The sequence below is a fragment of the Pelobates fuscus genome, chromosome 5 (assembly GCF_036172605.1).
Source record: "Pelobates fuscus isolate aPelFus1 chromosome 5, aPelFus1.pri, whole genome shotgun sequence".
Classification (NCBI taxonomy): domain Eukaryota; kingdom Metazoa; phylum Chordata; class Amphibia; order Anura; family Pelobatidae; genus Pelobates; species Pelobates fuscus.
The window spans coordinates 264,391,267-264,409,010 of NC_086321.1; positions in this window are offsets into that span (position 1 = coordinate 264,391,267).

A 17,744-nucleotide genomic window follows, 5' to 3' on the forward strand; every position below is an offset into this window, starting at 1 on the left:
GCCCAGTTTTCAGAGGCCACGTACCCTGAACTCGAAAAGTTCTGAGGACATAGTTGACTGGCTAACACAGGACACCCAATCTTCTACAGCTTCTGCTCGGAACCATGACGCACTATCCTCCTCCAACTTAGCTACAGGCACCTCTCAAGTTACCACTCGCCCGCCTGCCGCCACCACCAACACAAGCACCACAGCTGCTTCACTTGGTATGTCAGAGGAGTTATTTACACATCCAACCATTATTGCCAGAGGATGTAGATAACAGGGATATGTCTCAGTCAGGCAGCATTACACACATGGACGTAGAAATGAGTGGTGCGCAACCATTATTGCCAGAGGATGTAGATAACAGGGATATGTCTCAGTCAGGCAGCATTACACACATGGACGTACGGTGTGATGATGATGATGTTGTACCCGCTGCTGCTTCCTTTGCTGAGTTGTCAGATACAAGTGAAGCGGCTGATGATGACGATGCGTCCGTGGATGTCACGTGGGTGCCCGCTAGAAGAGAAGAAGAACAGGGGGGAAGTTCAGATGGGGAGACAGAGAGGAGGAGGAGGAGACGAGTTGGAAGCAGGGGGAGGTCGTCGCAAGGAGCTAGTGGCACAGTCAGAAAGCATGCATCGGCACCCGGGATCAGTCAGACAGCATGCCAATCAATGCATGCTGTTGCCACCACCAGAATGCCGTCATTGCAGAGCTCAGCAGTGTGGCATTGTTTTTGTGTGTCTGCCTCTGACAACAGCGATGCCATTTGCAACCTGTGCCAAAAGAAACGGAGTTGTGGGAAGTCCAACACCCACCTAGGTACAACTGCTTTGCGAAGGCACATGATCGCACATCAAAAACGCCTATGGGATCAACACATGAGTACAAGCAGCACACAAACTCAAAGCCGCCATCCTCCTTCTGGTCCAGCATCTTCAGCCAATCAATCACTGCTCTCTTCCTTGCCCCCTCTCAACCATCCGCCCCTCCGTCTCTCGCCTTGAGCAGTTCCTGCTCATCTGCCCACAGTCAGGTGTCTGTCAAGGACATGTTTGAGCGTAAGAAGCCAATGTCACAAAGTCACCCCCTTGCCCGGCGTCTGACAGCTGGCTTGACTGAACTCTTAGCCCGCCAGCTTTTACCATACAAGCTGGTTGAGTCTGAGGCGTTCAAAAAATTTTTAGTTATTGGGACACCGCAGTGGAAGGTACCCGGACGAAATTTCTTTGCACAAAAGGCAATCCCCAACCTGTACTCGATTGTGCAAAAGGAAGTAATGGCATGTCTGGCACACAGTGTTGGGGCAAGGGTACATCTGACCACTGATACCTGGTCTACACTGCGCATTGGGTAAACCTGCTGATGGCTGCCAAGCATGGAATGTGTGGCTCTGCAGAGGAGTTGGTGACACCGCCACGACTTGCAGGCAGGCCTGCTGCCACCTCCTCTACTCCTCCTACTCCATCCTCTTCCATAACCTCCTCGGCTGAGTCCTCTTCGCTGCTGCGTCTTGCTCCACATCAACGGCACCCCCCAGCTCCCAAGGTACTATTCCACATCCCGGATATGGCAGTGTCTCGCCGTCTTGGGGTTGACTTGCCTGAAAGCAGAGAGTCACACCGGACCAGCACTCCTGTCCGCCCTGAACGCACAGGTGGATCAGTGGCTGACTCCGCACCAACTGGAGATCGGTAAAGTGGTTTGTGACAAAGGAAGAAATTTGTTAGCAAGTTGGGCAAGTTGACACATGTGCCGTGCATGGCACATGCATGTAATCTGAACGTACAACGCTTTGTGCATAAGTACCCAGGCTTACAGGACATCCTGAAGCAGGCCAGGAAGGTGTGTGGCCATTTCAGGCGTTCCTACACTGCCATGGCGCACTTTTCAGATATCCAGCGGCGAAAAAACATGCCAGTGAGGCGCTTGATTTGCGACAGCCCGACACGTTGGAATTCAACACTCCTAATGTTCGACTGCCTGCTCCAACAAGAAAAAGCCGTCTATTTGTATTAAAAATAGAAAATGAATCCAGGCACTCCAAGTGAATTCCAAGAAACTTGGAGTGCCTGGATTAATTTTCTATTTTTACTACTATATTTTGTCCATTTTGGTACTGGGACATATCCAGTTAAGCACCCTGGATTCCTTGGCAAGGGGTGGAGTGCACTTCCATCAATTTTCTACATTTAAACGACTATTTGTATGACCGGGGTGCTAGGACATCCTCTGCGGAGCTGGGATTTTTTTTGCCACGTTACTGGACGCTCATGTGCAATACGTGCGTCCTTTTGAGGAGGTCACGAACCATTTGTTTTCTTCATGGAGCGTGCCCTGCGAAGAGTGCTGGATCAGGCCGTAGATGAGCGTGACGAGGAAGAGTTGTGGTCACCATCACCACCAGAAACAGCCTTATCAGCATCGCTTGCTGGACCTGCGGCAACGCTGGAAGAGGATTGTGAGGAAGAGGAGTCAGAGGAGGAATGTGGTTTTGAGGAGGAGGAGGAAGACCAACCACAACAGGCATCCCAGGGTGCTCGTTGTCACCTATCTGATACCCGTGGTGTTGTACGTGGCTGGGGGGAAGAACATACTTTCAGTGAGATCACTGAGGACAAGGAACAGGACATGAGTAGCTCAGCATCCAACCTTGTGCAAATGGGGTCTTTCATGCTGTCGTGCCTGTTGAGGGACCCTAGTATAAAAAGGAGAACGACCTGTACTGGGTGTCCACGCTACTAGACCCCCGGTATAAGCAGAAAGTGCCTGAAATGTTACCGAATTACGGCAAGTCGAAAATATGCAGCAGTTTCAAAATCAATTAAAAAGTATGCTTTACACAGCGTATAAGGGTGATGTCACAGCACAACGGGAATCTAACAGGGGAAGAGGTGAAAGTAATCCTCGACCACGCCGGCAAGGACAGGACGCTTTACAGACGTGTTGTTGATGGAGGACATGCAGAGCTTTTTAAGTCCTACGCATCGCCACAGCCCTTCGGGGTCCACCATCAGAGAACGACTTGACCGACAGGTAGCAGACGACCTCGCCTTAACTGCAGATATCGACACTCTGAGGAGCGATGAACCCCTTGACTACTGGGTGTGCAGGCTTGACCTGTGGCCTGAGCTATCCCAATTTGCGATAGAACTTCTGGCCTGCCCCGCTTCAAGTGTCCTGTCAGAAAGGACCTTCAGTGCAGCAGTAGGTATTGTCACTGAGAAGAGAAGTCGCCTGGGTCAAAAAAGTCTAGATTACCTCACCTTTATTAAGATGAATGAGGGATGGATCCTGAAGGGACTGACAGTGGGCGATGCATTCAACTAAAAAAGGCCTGATGAGGGGGAAGTACCGGGGTGTCGCGGCTGCCGGCCCGCCGCGTGATTTTTAAATCCCCAGCTCACCCTGTCGGTGTTTCCTGTTCCTGGTTTCCTGAGAGTGCTTTATCATTGTGAATCTGATTTCCTGGTATCCTGATCTTGGCTTTTCCCTGGTTATTCTGAATTCTGGTTTCCCTGACTTGGCTTGTGTAAACGGTATTGTTTATTTTCTTGCATCCTTGACCTCGGCTTTCCCTTTGACCATTCTCTGTCTCTAGCGTATTAGTTCGGCCATTCTAAGGTCCGGTTTACGCTCTGTCCTTTTATTTTCCTTTTCTTGCCTATGTATATGTTTACATAGCCACACTAGTAGTCGTGACATTGGGATTAAACTGATAAGAATAGTACTACTTAACACACCTCTCCTATCTGGTGGCACATTAGATTGCACGCGCAGTGCCCCAAATTTGAAGTAGGAGGACCGACCAAGCATCTTTTTCCATCTCCAGGTTCCTAAAATCAATGCCATATACACATCCCCTTATAGAGGACGTAACAGAGATTAAACTCATAGGAATAGTACTACTTAACACACCTTATAATAACGAAGAGAGATGCAACGCAGAGAGCGGAGTCTGAAGAAGAGGAGTCGAGGAGGAAGGTGGCTTTTAGGAGGTGGAAGACCAAACACAGCAGGCGTCCCAGGGGGCTTGTTGTCACCTTTCGGGGACCCTTGGTGTTGTACGTGGCTGGGTGGAGGAAGAGACCTTCAATGACATCAGTGAGGACAAGGAACGGGACATAGCTAGCTTGGTATCCAACCTTGTGCAAATGGGGAGTTTGCGGTTGTGCAAATTGACTGTTTGCGGTTGTTTGCGGTGCGTTAAACGGGGAGTTTGGTCTGTCACTGTGAAGCGGGCGTAACCCTTACACTACCTGATCGATACAACATCATACCTGATGTTTTAAAGCACGTTATTCCAAACAATTTAGGAATGTTAGGTGATTTATGCCCTTTATGGATTAAAACCAGACTCTGCATCAACTATGTAATTTTCCATGGGAGTTTTGCCATGGATCCCCCTCCGGCATGCCACAGTCCAGGTGTTAGTCCCCTTGAAACAACTTTTCCATCACTATTGTGGCCAGAAAGAGTCCCTGTGGGTTTTAAAATTCGCCTGCCTATTGAAGTCTATGGCGGTTCGCCCGTTCGCGAACATTTGTGGAAGTTTGTGTACGCCGTTCGCGAACCAAAAATGTTATGTTCGCGACATCACTAGCATACATCCTACATCTAGTGTGATCTTAAACAAGGTCTTCTTGTCTATTCAAATAAACTCTAAAAAGACACACAGTAGCCAGCAAATAAGAAAGGAATTTCCTAAACTGGAAGTGGATGGTACCAAGTTTTTGCCAGTGCCAAAATTAAAAACCCAAAAATAAAAACGTTTAGCATACCTTTTCTTTTCCTAGTGACATGCAATCCAATTTACTGAATAAAAGCACACAGCGAAGGCAAGGTTTAGCCCCACACATTGGTCTTTCTCAAGCCACAGGTCAAGAATGTAAGCTCATTGAGCAGGGCCCTCCACCTCTCTTTTCCTGTACATCCAGTTGTCTGGTGACAATTACACGTCTGTTAGCCCACCCATTGTACAGCGCTACAGAATCTGATGGCACTATATAAATAATGAAATAATAATATTAATAAATACAACTGTGCAATAAATAAGTGTAAATAAATTTAGCACAGCATATGCACACTAAGTGGACACTTATTCATTAACCATTAATAATAGTTAAGCAAAACAATGTATAGTTTAATACATAATATTAAGTAAATAATATTAAGTGTATCAAGATGATAAAGTACATAATTTAAGAATAAAGTGCATGATTTAAAAATGAAAAAAAATACATACAGCTGTGTCTCAATGTATACTTCAAAAGGTAAAAGGAACAGAGTTCCAGAGAATAATAAATAAAAATATATTTCTAATTTATGCAATGTATAGTTTATTAGAAATGCTTTTATTTTATGTTTTTTTATATTGCTTCTCTTTATTGTTCTTTATTATCTAACAACATTTAGAAACATACTTGTTAGGTTATTCATTAGAATTGTGCACAACAATAAAATGTGGTTTGTCTGAATTGCTACATCCCTCCCAAAAAAATTTTGGGGGTGATTCAGGTTTCGCCCATGTTTTTTTTTTTTTTGTGAATCTTTGCTTTTATTGAGGCATACTTGGAAGACAATACAAAGAGTAGCCCCAATAGGTGAGCACAATAAAGATACATCAGTGTCACATTTGTGTGACACTTGAGGAAAAACTCTGAATGAATACAGCCTCATCTTAAAATAAGAACAGTATATAAAAAAAAAAAAAAAAACACATGAAACTTGTCTGCCGAACTAGCAAACCAAAACATTAAAGAGAATAATATTGTTTTTCAGGCAAGGTTGAGAATCAGAATCACATATGAACATATAAAGGAACAGACTAGACTGATATAGTAATGCAATATTAAAATAGTAGATGTAAAAGCACGGTATATTCTAACTGCAAATAGATAAAAACATATCTGAGAAGGTCAGTGTAGAGCATGTCAAATAAATGTGCAAATAATAATACCACTGGATACGTGCCTATCAACATGCTGCAGCAATAAAGAGCATAAAAGAAAATTAAAGCGTGCAAACATAAAAGAAAATAGTAAGCTCAGACAAGGTCCTGAATTCAGCTCATCTGACTCTCGACAGTGATAAGGCAGGAGCATGTCTTGTAAAGCCCACACAGATTATAACAGAGCGTTAGAGGGGCAAGGTATCCCCAAGGCCTGTATTCGAGCCTGCATCTTCATGCCATAGACTCGGGTGCCACTAGTGGCCATGTCTCTCCCCCTCAAGGGGTGTCCATTGGATTGCTATGATAATCACTGTATTTTCTGCAGGTGATCCTCTGACCACATGGATGATGCAATGAGACTACACAATGAGACTACACCTGTGGCAGCCCTAGGCTTAGGCTTAGGTGTCCCTTCTGGCTGCAGCAGCACTTCTCTCTCTTCACCTTCCTGCAGCCCATGTACAGCAGCTTGTGTTCGTTCACTCAGGTTAATCCAGAAGCTCCTGAAAAGCAAATCAAGATGCATTAAGGAATATGTGTGGCCACAGCAAGCCCTCTGGGGATGATCTAGGCTGTTTGAGTTGGAGAGGGAGACCTCTGACATCTTGTCTAGTTGGAGCTCGGCAAGAGAGCAGCTTGTTGCAAGAGGTATGTGCTGCTGAGACAGCTTAGAAAAGCCCAGTGGGTACCAGGATATCCACCACATATCCAGAGGGAACCACTTACTCAGGCTGTGCACAGAGCATTTCTTTGTTGCCTAGTGGCCGAGTGTAGCACCCCAAATTAGGTCAAATCAGCAGGGGCTTGTGCACCACACTTCCAAACAGCCTGAAGGTCAGGCTCTGCTCCCCATGTGGTGTTTTGATTCAAACTAATTTCAGCCATGCAATAATTTTAAGAAAAACATTAGTCAAACAAACCAAAATCATGTGAAAATTAGCCAATCAGTGGAATACTGAAATATTATGTATATATTTTGCAGTACATTGGTAGGTGCATTTTTGCACTACTTAATTAACTGATCTAGTGAGAAGAAGAAATCAACAGATTGGAAAAGAGGAGTAGTATAAAAAGGTATATTTATATATTTCCACAGTACATAATTATTAAGTATATAATAGATAAATATAATTTTTTTTCTGATATTTCTTTATTGGTCACTTCTCACGTCATCTGTGAATAAAATCAACGATCAATGCATAACCATCAATTATCAGACAGAACTCTAAATCCCAAATTAAACATGATATTTTCATATATTATCCATTTCTTTAGTTTATGGTTGTCCACTAATATAGCAATTCTGAATTCAGATGATCCAACCATCACTCAAAATTAATTTGTAAACTAAATGTACACAGGGCCGATCCTGGCCACTTGCAAAGAGTGCACCACTCCTAAGCACCAGGGAGCTGAAGCAGAATGGAGGCGACAGGTAGGTATGACAAACTCTGCTTCCCTCGTAAGTGTGCCACAAGCTCCTGGAGGAGCCTGCTTGCCAGCCTCCTGCCCACAGACTATGGGCCCTGTAACATGCACTGTAAAAGTCTTCATTCGTGTATTTGGACTATATGGTTCAGGAACCAAAAAGCTGCATGAACCGGAGACCACCCGAGAGCTTGTTAGGCCTAATTGCTACTTTGTAGCAATTTCCACCACAGTGTTCTTCTTCTGGGTGGCCACATTTCCTATGGACGCCCACGAGGTGGCGGCCATCTTGTTCGCACGACCGCAGGCAGCGGTGTTTGGTCGTCGAGTTCATGGAAATGAAAACTGACACAGAAACTCTCAAACACCACTGGACTTTCAGCATCACCTGCATTTGGTCCTACAAAACTTAGGAAGACACTGTTCTGTGGAAACGTTCCCACAAACAAGGGAAACAAGCTCCAGTGTAAGAATATTGACGATGTTTGGTCTAGTACCAAACTAGACCGACCACTAGCCCTGATCTTATGGAACTATTTTGGGCAGGAGGTTCGTGTGCAGTCGGTCAAATTAGAACTTCCAGGAAATTCCAGAAACCCTGAACTGATCTGGGTGATTTTTGGATATGTTGGACACCCAGATCAGGGCAATCAGTGATGTAACTTTTGTGGAGATTTTATTTTGGGGATGCCTGTGTATTGTTTTTTTTTGTGTCTGGAGATAATTGGATTAGTTCAGTTCCTGACTCAATTATCTCTCAGGCACAGTGGAGGAGTTTGGGACTGATAACTAGTTCCCTCTCAGGTCCAGAAGAGGGATTATCATGTTTGTGTGGGAGTGTCAAGGGCGTGCTTAACTGTGTTCAGAATTGTATGAAAGCATGCTATCTGGTCAGATTAAAACATTTCAGCTTGTACTCCCTGTTCCTTTGTGGAGGATTCAAAGGGCATTTGTATATATTGTATACTAGCCATGCCGGTAAAATACTGCCAGGTGACAACCCTACTGTAACAGAGCTCCCTGTACCCTTGGCTGGGTACCTTCATCAAGGACAGTCTTTGTAAGGACTAGAACTCCCAGGACTGAGTGTCGTCCAGTTCCTGGGGGGTTGCTAGCTTGAGTCCCCCCATTCGGTTCCAGGACCCCAGTCAAGCCATGGCAGCTGTGGGCAGAAGTGCTGTGTTTGTACCCTGTTCCAGCTAGGAAGCGTCCTTGACGGAGGTACCCAGCCAGTGGTACAGTGAGCTCCATTACAGTAGGGTTGTCACCTGGCAGTATCCTACCGGCATGGCCAGTATACAATATATACAAATGCCAGTATTTTTCTCTGATTGAAATAACACTTAAAAAATGTGCTGGCGGGGGGGCAAGGCCGGACCGCCGAGCTGGATGGTCGCAAGCAGGAGCAGCTCCTGCAATAATTCTATGATTCAACTCTTAAAATATGATTTCCACCTTAAAGAAGACCAACAGTGAGAGCACCCAAAGCAAGGGGACTGCTGGACCCAGGGAGAGGCTGGCTCATCGAGCTACAGTCCCCTGGGGGAGAGACTCTAGTCACCCAAACTGAGGCCTTCTCCGGCGGTGAGTGGGGTGGACGGCCGCTGCCCCACTATCCTGCGCCACAGGCCCCAATCAGAGGCTCAATCCTGAGCGGACCCGGCCCTGCCCCCCCCCCCCCTCTGGGCCGGGGGAGTGATCCCGGTCCTAACCCTGCAGCCCCGACCGCTACCGAAACTCTGAATCTCCCCAGCACCATCGTTCTGCAACATAGACCTGGGGTCTCCCACAAAATGGCGGAAGCCACGCACCCAACAGCCTACTCCAGAGAGGACATTGATCTTCCCGCCTCACGAGACACAAGCTTACCAAAGCTATAGCAGGGGAGGCTGAGGCACACATACCAGCCCCCTCGGAGATGCTGGCAAGCAGACCAATCGCGGACCCTTCACTCCTGGCTGCCCTCACCCCTCAAGTGCTCACACTGCAGACGGGCCGGAGAGACGAGGCGCAAAAATGCTCAGCCAGTGTCGAGATCACTCGCATCAGACCGGCCAGCGGTGTTCGGGAGCAATCCCTCATCAGGATGGACCTCACACAGCCCAGAAACGAACCAACCAAAGGGAAGTATGAAACAGACACTCAGCAGGCTACCTCATTGAAGCAGCGAGATACTCAAGCTTTCATATGGGATACATAGCCCACAGACCTCTTTACCACAACGGAACCATGATCTACCTCAAAGGGACATAGGCTGTAAGGGACCTGAGACTCACGCACCTGCACACCCCAGCCTAGATGCATACACGCTGCCTTGTGTGACTTTATGTTTTGTTAAGTTTCTGCTCCTAACTTAAGCCAACTTCTCTAGCTTCTCGGTTGCAATATTTAAGTGACGGGGGGGCCTTACTTAAAACCTGCAGTTTCTCTGTCGCTTTGCCACAATTCAGTTTAGAGAATAACCCTATTGGTTTCCTAGCCTTTGTTATAGTACAGATTTCTCTACGAACTGATTTTGTGCGTTCAACACTACAAATTTAGCAATGTATAATACCGTCTCACATTACGTGGGGTTTTATTAGCAGTTTATTAGCATGTTTACCTAACGTAACACTGTCGCATCTCCATGTCTGACTATTTACACAGGCTATCAAGCCATTATAAGCATATCTAGTTAACTACACGGTACTAGCTTGTATTGAGACCTTCTCTTTTCTAAGTAGTTAGACACGACTGATTAGCCTGATCTTATATTCATAAAATGTGCGTTTACTCTAAACGACATGTCAATGTAATATGATGTTTTCTACTAAGATGTGTGAGCTGTCGTGGCCATGCAAGCATGTAAGTTATCTTATGCACAACCAAAATAAAGAATTATAAATAAAAAAATAAAAAATAAAAAAATGTGCTGGCCAGTAGGGGTCTCTATGTGTGTGTTGAGAGACTGAAGCAGAGATAGGATGGTACATCCTATCTCTACCTCTCTCCTGACTGAATCCAAGGGAGATCAGCTACAGAGCACAGAGTGTTCAGTCAGCAGCGCTTGAGAGTTCAACCAGGAGCTCCAAGCCTGCAGACAACCCACAGATAGGTAAATATGGTGGGGGGGGGGCAAGTGGGAGGAGTCTGCAAAGAGAGACACAATTGGGGGTTAACAAGAGGAGAGACAAAGATTGGGGTCTGCATGTGGAGAGACACAGATGTGGGTTAACAGGTGGAGAGAGACAGATGTGGTTAACAGGTGGAGGTTAACAGGTGTAGAGATACAGGTGAGGGTTAAAAGTAGGAGAAGCGCAGGTGGAGGTTAACAGATGAAGAGACACAGATGGGAGTTAACAGGTGGAGAGACATAGGTAGGGGCTTGGCCAGGAGGAGAAACGCAGATGGGGGTTTGCACAGTCAGAGGGATGACAGATTGGGGTTATCGGAGGAGAGAGTTGAACAATGACATCTTTTAAACTACATTACTGAATTAAGTGAAAACACAGTTGATTTAACACAGTTGATTTCACTATTTAGTAGATATACCTCCACACACAAAACATTCATGTATTTTTTTCTGCATAGCTGCAGACTTGCTTACTTTAGCCTTTGCAAGCCATCTCCTCTTTCCCAGGCACAGGCTCAGTCTGTGCTGGCGAATAGTCCAGTCAGAGGCTTCTAACTGAGAAAGTCACTTGTTCCTAAGTCACGCATGCAGTTGCACATGATCACAGCTTTCCAAAGCTTCTCAATGAGAAGGGTGGGGGCAGGCATGCTCCCTCAAGCTAACAGAAGAGGAAAAAACTTCCCAACTGTATGAATGGCAGCCGGGAGGCATTTCACTGTTCACTTATAAAAGTGCTAATTTCTACTGAAATCTACTAAAATGGCTCATGCCAGAGGCTGTGTAGAGGTGTGGGATATAACAAATGTCATATCCCTGGTCCCTGCTTCACACACAGTGTGGCTATGAACAGTGTTGAGGCTGGACTGAGCATCAAGCTCCTGTAATTGTGAGCACTCTGACAATCTGCATCTCCAGTTGAACCACCATGGATCAGGACTCTCCCCTCACTGGCCAAAGATGGGGGCCTCTAGCCCCCCCCCCCACACACACACACACAACATCCCATAACCCCCCACTGAATCTCCTAACCTCCAACATCTTCCAACCCAACTTAATTTCCTACTCCCCACTACTTCCTTTATACCCCACTACTACTATAACACACACTACATATTTTAACCCACCACTGCAGCTCCTCTCCCCCACTAAAGGATTTATACAACACTATAGCTCATATTTCCCACTACACATTTTAACACACACTACTGCCCTCATACCATACTAGAGTTCTTATCCCACACTACAACCCTTTCTCCCATTACAGCCCCAATTCCCTTCTATGCACCTAACCCCAACCACAGTACCTAACCCTCCACTACTGCACCAATCCCCCACTATAGTCGGTAATACCTCACTACAGCCCCTAGTCCCCCTCTACAGCCTCTAATTGGGAGGTGAAGTCATTGTCATAGAAACATGCATGTCTGGACTGGACATTTGTAGAGGGGAGATGTTAGTACGATGACCACTGTTGGCATTGAAAAAAAAATCTGGATCAGTGTCTGTCCCCTTAGTCCTGCAATCTAAAACATTGCAGTTTTTGAGTACTAAGTTTTAAGTAATAAGACAGCCTCTAGTGGCTGTCTATCTATCAGACAGCCACTAGAGGCACTTCCGGGAGTTTAAAATGATAATAACTACCTACTTCAAGAGCCAAAGTTATGTATGTAGGTGTTAGCTGGAGGAAAATCAAAGAGAGTGTATATATTCATGAATAGTATGGTATACATCAACTGATATGTGTGGTCTGATAAAAAATACAAAGCCTTTACGGCTATACCTCTGACTACTGATTGTATTTAAATAGGTGTATATATTTCTCTCCAATTGTCCTAATTTCAGACTTTATTGCATGATGCCTATATCAGGGGATGGATCGTAATAAATCAAACTGAGTATTTGTCTAGGATACAGGGAGCGGGAAGCTTAAAGGACCACTATAGGCACCCAGACCACTTCAGCTTAATGAAGTGGTCTGGGTGCCTGGTCCAGCTAGGTTTAACCCTTTTTTCTATAAACATAGCAGTTTCAGAGAAACTGCTATGTTTATAATAGGGTTAATCCAGCCTCTAGTGGCTGTCTCGTTGACAGCCGCTAGAGGGCTTCCGAGCTTCTCACTGTGAAAATCACAGTGAGAAGATGCCAGCGTCCATAGGAAAACATTGTGAATGCTTTCATATGGACTGGCTGAATGCGTGCGCGGCTCCTGCCGCGCATGCGCATTCAGCCGATGACAGCCAGAGGAGAGGAGGAGGGGAGTCCCCCTCCCGGCGCTGGAAAAAGAGGCAAGTTTAACCCCTTCCACCCCCTAGAGCCCAGCGGGAGGGGGACCCTGAGGGTGAGGGCACCCTCAGGGCACTAGAGTTCCAGGAAAAAGAGTATGTTTTCCTGGCACTATCGTAGTCCTTTAATGATTGTATGAAACAATGTTGTAGAGTTAATGAAAGGTTAGCTCTATAAGTTCAAAAGTTCCGGGAGTTTACCAGACTCTGGGTCCCATTAATGATGCTGGACGTCTTCACGCTGTGCATGAGGACATCCAGCATCAGAGAATCCTCATAGGAAATCATGGATTCAGTGCTGTCTTATAGGGAAGGCCTAATGCACTGTGCCGGATGACCCATTGACCCAGAGCAGAGAGACGGCACTGGAATCGGGTAAGTAATTTTTTTTATTTTTAAGCCTTTATATCAAGCATGTCAAACTCAAAGTCAAGCACGGGCACATAAACAAGGTTTAAGTTTATGTGGGCCGCAAAAAAAACAAATTACATTTTCATAGAAACTTTATTTTGAAAATTACAGTACCAAAAAAAACCAGCATCCCCCTCAACTAAACCACAGCACCCCCTATACTAAATCCCAGTCCCCCCTCTACTAAATCCCAGTCCTCCCTCTACTAAATCCCAGTCCCCCATATACTAAATCCCAGTCCCCCCATATACTAAATCCCAGTCCCCCCATATGCTAAATCCCAGTCCCCATATACTAAATCCCAGTCCCCCCATATACTAAATCCCAGTCCCCCCATATACTAAATCCCAGCAACCCCTCTTGCCAACAAGCAGACTCCACTCATATTGCCGCTGCCAGTATGTGACTCTGGAGTATGGCCTCTTGTATACCCCAAATGGCGCCGTCCACACCCTGTGCCAAATCTGATCAACCCTGTGAAGGTGGAGCATGTTGATGTCATGTCGGAATGTGACGTGGCGTTGCGTGCCTCCATGCACCTCCAGGTACTCCACTGTCCAGTGGCAGCTAATGCAACACTGACCCACACACACACACACACACACTCACTGACAGGTACACACACACACATTGACACAGACACACACCCCCTGACAGACACACACCCCCTGACAGACACACACCCCCTGACAGACACACACACCCTCACTGACAGACACACACACCCTCGCTGACAGACACACACACACTCACTGACAGACACACACACTCACTGACAGACACACACACACACTCACTGACAGACACACTCACTGACAGACACACTCACTGACAGACACGTTATATGACGTCATATTCCGGCGCCCGGCTTCACTACAGACAGCGCGCGCAAGGGAGTAGTGAGGAGCAGGAACACTGAGCTCCCTCACTGGCCATCTTCCCCGACCGGGTACGTTTTAGCAGAGTAGGCACCTGCAATGTGGGGAAACCAGATGCCTACTCTTCTATAACACTGAGCATGTGCTCGCGGCTCACTGGGCCGCAAATATGTCCCTTGTGGGCCTCATGCGGCCCGTGGGCAGCTAGTTTGACATGCTTGCTTTATATCCATGGGGTGGGGGAGGGGTTAAGAAAGAGAGAGGGACCAGGGGCACTATAGTGTTAGGAATACAACTTTGTATTCCTAACATTATAGAATTTGTTTTAAGCTGCACTTTTTTTAAGCTGCACTAGTTTCATAGAAGATGTATTCCTGTCAGTGTATTGGGATATTCAAGCAGGTGAGTGGTAGGACCTCCATTATAAAATTAACTACTCAGGAAATGGTAGTAATTAGTTCATAAAACAGTTAAGTTCCTCTTGAAGCTTAACCATTTAGTCAGCAAATCTCTGTCTTTAATATATGAAATAAGGCAGGGGGCGGAGTGAAATGACGTAGGACACATGGCTGCGTCCTCGTGGTGAGCGGCTGAAGGAGTGACCTGGCATGTGAGAAGGGGAGAGGAGAGCAGCCGGAACCAGCGGTGACTGAGATGCTGACCGGGATTCCCTGGTGAGCATAGCGAGGGGAACCCTGGCGACGGATTACCTGAAAATTGAGGTAGGGTCGTGCCACCGACAGGGCAGTGTGCTCTGAGGGAGATAGATCTGCAGGCAGCAGACGGTCAAACTGGCAGAGAGAAGACCTCACAAGATAAGTAAAGATTTGTTTTGAAATTTTCTAATTGGAGTACTTTCGAGGAAGGAGGTACTATAATCGGAATTAGTGTAATATTATAACTATCTCTGATATATCTGGGATCTGTAAGGTAGATCTTCCTATTTAATGAAGGTGTTTCTGGATAAGACTTAAAAAGTCAGCTTTCCATTATATAAACATATAAATTAAAGATCTATTATCTGTTGGTAATAAGATTTGAGGTGGAGTGAATAACTCCTAACACTTTAATCTAATAAAAAAAAAAAAGGAGTGTTAAAATAGTAACCCAGGTGGGAAAAGGGAGATAATAAAAGAAAGAAGGACAAAAGTACGAAAGGAAAGGAGAGGGAAGAGAAAGGAAAAAAAAAGTAAAATATTCCTTATAGATAAACAAAAAAAAAAAATCACAAAATGAGAAATATGTAAAAAAAGAAAAAAAAAGGGCGGAAAAAAAACCAGAGAAACACCTCTTTTTTTTCATCAAATTCGACACCAAACAAAATAAATATGGAGCAGCCGACCAATTTAAATATTCCGCCAGAAGGATCCACAAAAAATAAAAAATACTAACAGATGAAAGCCAGGAGAAAAGTCAAGGAAGAGAGCAAATTGAAGAAAAAAGTGAATATGACGAGCTGCTCAAAACATCTAGACAAACAATTTCAGACCCTAAGGGAAGAAATACAAAATCAAACAAAAGACATCAAGATAGACCTCTCCACACTTCATCAAAGACTACTGAGAATGGAAGGAAAACTAAAGGAATTAGAACAGAAGGAAAACACCCATAAAAAAGAACATCAGGTCCTAGAGAAAAAATAGAGGAATTGGAGGGAAAATTGATAGAACTGGAGGACCGTTCAAGACGGAATAATTTAAGAATCAGAGGTATTCTGGAACAAGTCAAGCAAACAAATCCGGAATCATAAATAGAAGAATTCTTCAGAGATCTGAAGATAAACTGGGACAAGAGAACCCCTATGACTGACAGATGTCATAGGGTATATAAACCTAAAGGTGTTCCAGAACGCCTTCCAAGAGATGTGATGCTGTGCCTCCTCTAAACAAAAAATGCTAATTTTAAGCGCTATAAGAAATAATGGATGTCCAGAGAAATATAACACGCTTAAAGTATTCCAAGATCTGTCATGGGCAACTAGTCAAAAAAGGAGATCGTTCTCTGCGGCCACACTTGCCCTGAGACAAAATAATATCAACTACCGCTGAGGTTTCCCCACAAGGATTACAATAATGTTTGAGGGGAAACTCACACATTGCAGTAATATAGACGAACTTAACAGATGGATGGAAGAGAATAGAATCGGCAATTGTTCCGTCGAGTAAGAGGGAAGCACGGGAGGAGGAAGGGGGGGGAGGGGGGGCAGAGGGAAATAGGGGCCCCTATTATGTAAGTAAAGCCAGACAGGAAGGGGAGAAATTAATTGATTGGATTGCCTAGGGTTTAGAAATGTCTGTTTTTTGTTTTTTTTGTTTACTTTGCAGTACACATATCCAAACAAGGGAATGATAAGGATACCAACACATAAGTAACTTAAAGACAAAGAAAATAATAGGTACTTAAGATTTAAAAACTTGGCACGGCACTTATCAATATATTAAAAAAAAAAGAGGTAGAGAAGAGGGGAAGAAGAATAGGGAGGGGAAAGAAAGAAAAAAAGGGAAGAAAAGAAGAAAAAAAGAGAAGGATATGTTCACATAAGTAATTTAAAATAAAATATAATATAGACATCCACATATTTTACAAAAAAGGAGAGGTGAAAAGAAGATGGTAAGAGGGGAAGCACAATAAAGGAAAATTAACACATGTAAATAAATGTAGTCAGCACACATGCACACAGAAATAATTTCAGGAGGAATAAGGGGATAAATGCTGAAAAAGTAAGCACACATTTGGAGCACGCAAAATACACAGGTAGAGAAGGAGAGGGAAAAAAAGAGAAAGGAAAAGGTATTAGCACATAAGCAGACCAGGTGGATAAGTTAGGGGAGGGAGGGGGGGGAAGAGAAGCGAGACAGAAAGAGAGGAGAAATGGGTGATCAAATTTGTTTGGCTTCTTTCTTCCACCCCTTCTCTCCTTCTTTCCTTGAAATATTTATTTATCTATATATCTATTTCCTGTTTTGCTGTGTAAACAAATTACATATAATTGCCCCTCCTTCCTTTTCTCCCCCCAAAATAGTTTCCCCACTCGCACAGGCCAAGGGTCACTCACTTCTAGCCTGTACTTCCCACATGATGTGGGACTCATATCTGTGTGATGGTTATCATCACTCAAGAAATGGTATGGCGGATATTAGCCACCGTACCTTTCATTAGTTTCAGGTTGATGCCTATACATTGGATCAACCCATCCTATTTGTTCATTAACAAAAAGAGTAACTCGTTCCTTGGTTTAAACATAAGTCAGTTAAATCTAATAGACAGAGAGCCTAAAAAAAAATAAAGGATCACTACAACTTAAGTTGATCTCGATAAATGCCCGGGGGATAAACACACCAAGCAAACAATCAATAATTCTATAACTAGAAAGACAACTTGCACGATTAGTGGCTGTCCAAATTTGGGCTAGTCCACTATACCTGTGGAAAGTCACATCTTAACTGACACTCCAGAAGTGTCCCGGTGCATAACCCTTAAAAGTTTAAACTATGAAAAGATCATCTTGTTGCTGGATAAGAAAACCAGAAACAGGAGTCTCAACTGGAAAAACAATTTAAGAAATCTATATATGATAAAGTTATATAGGTCATAGACATATTGAAATGGTCATAAGTGAATAGAAAATTAGACAAGCCAAATGGCTAGCCTCCTGTCTTCAGGGCTCTTCAAAACATCTACAGTACTCAGAC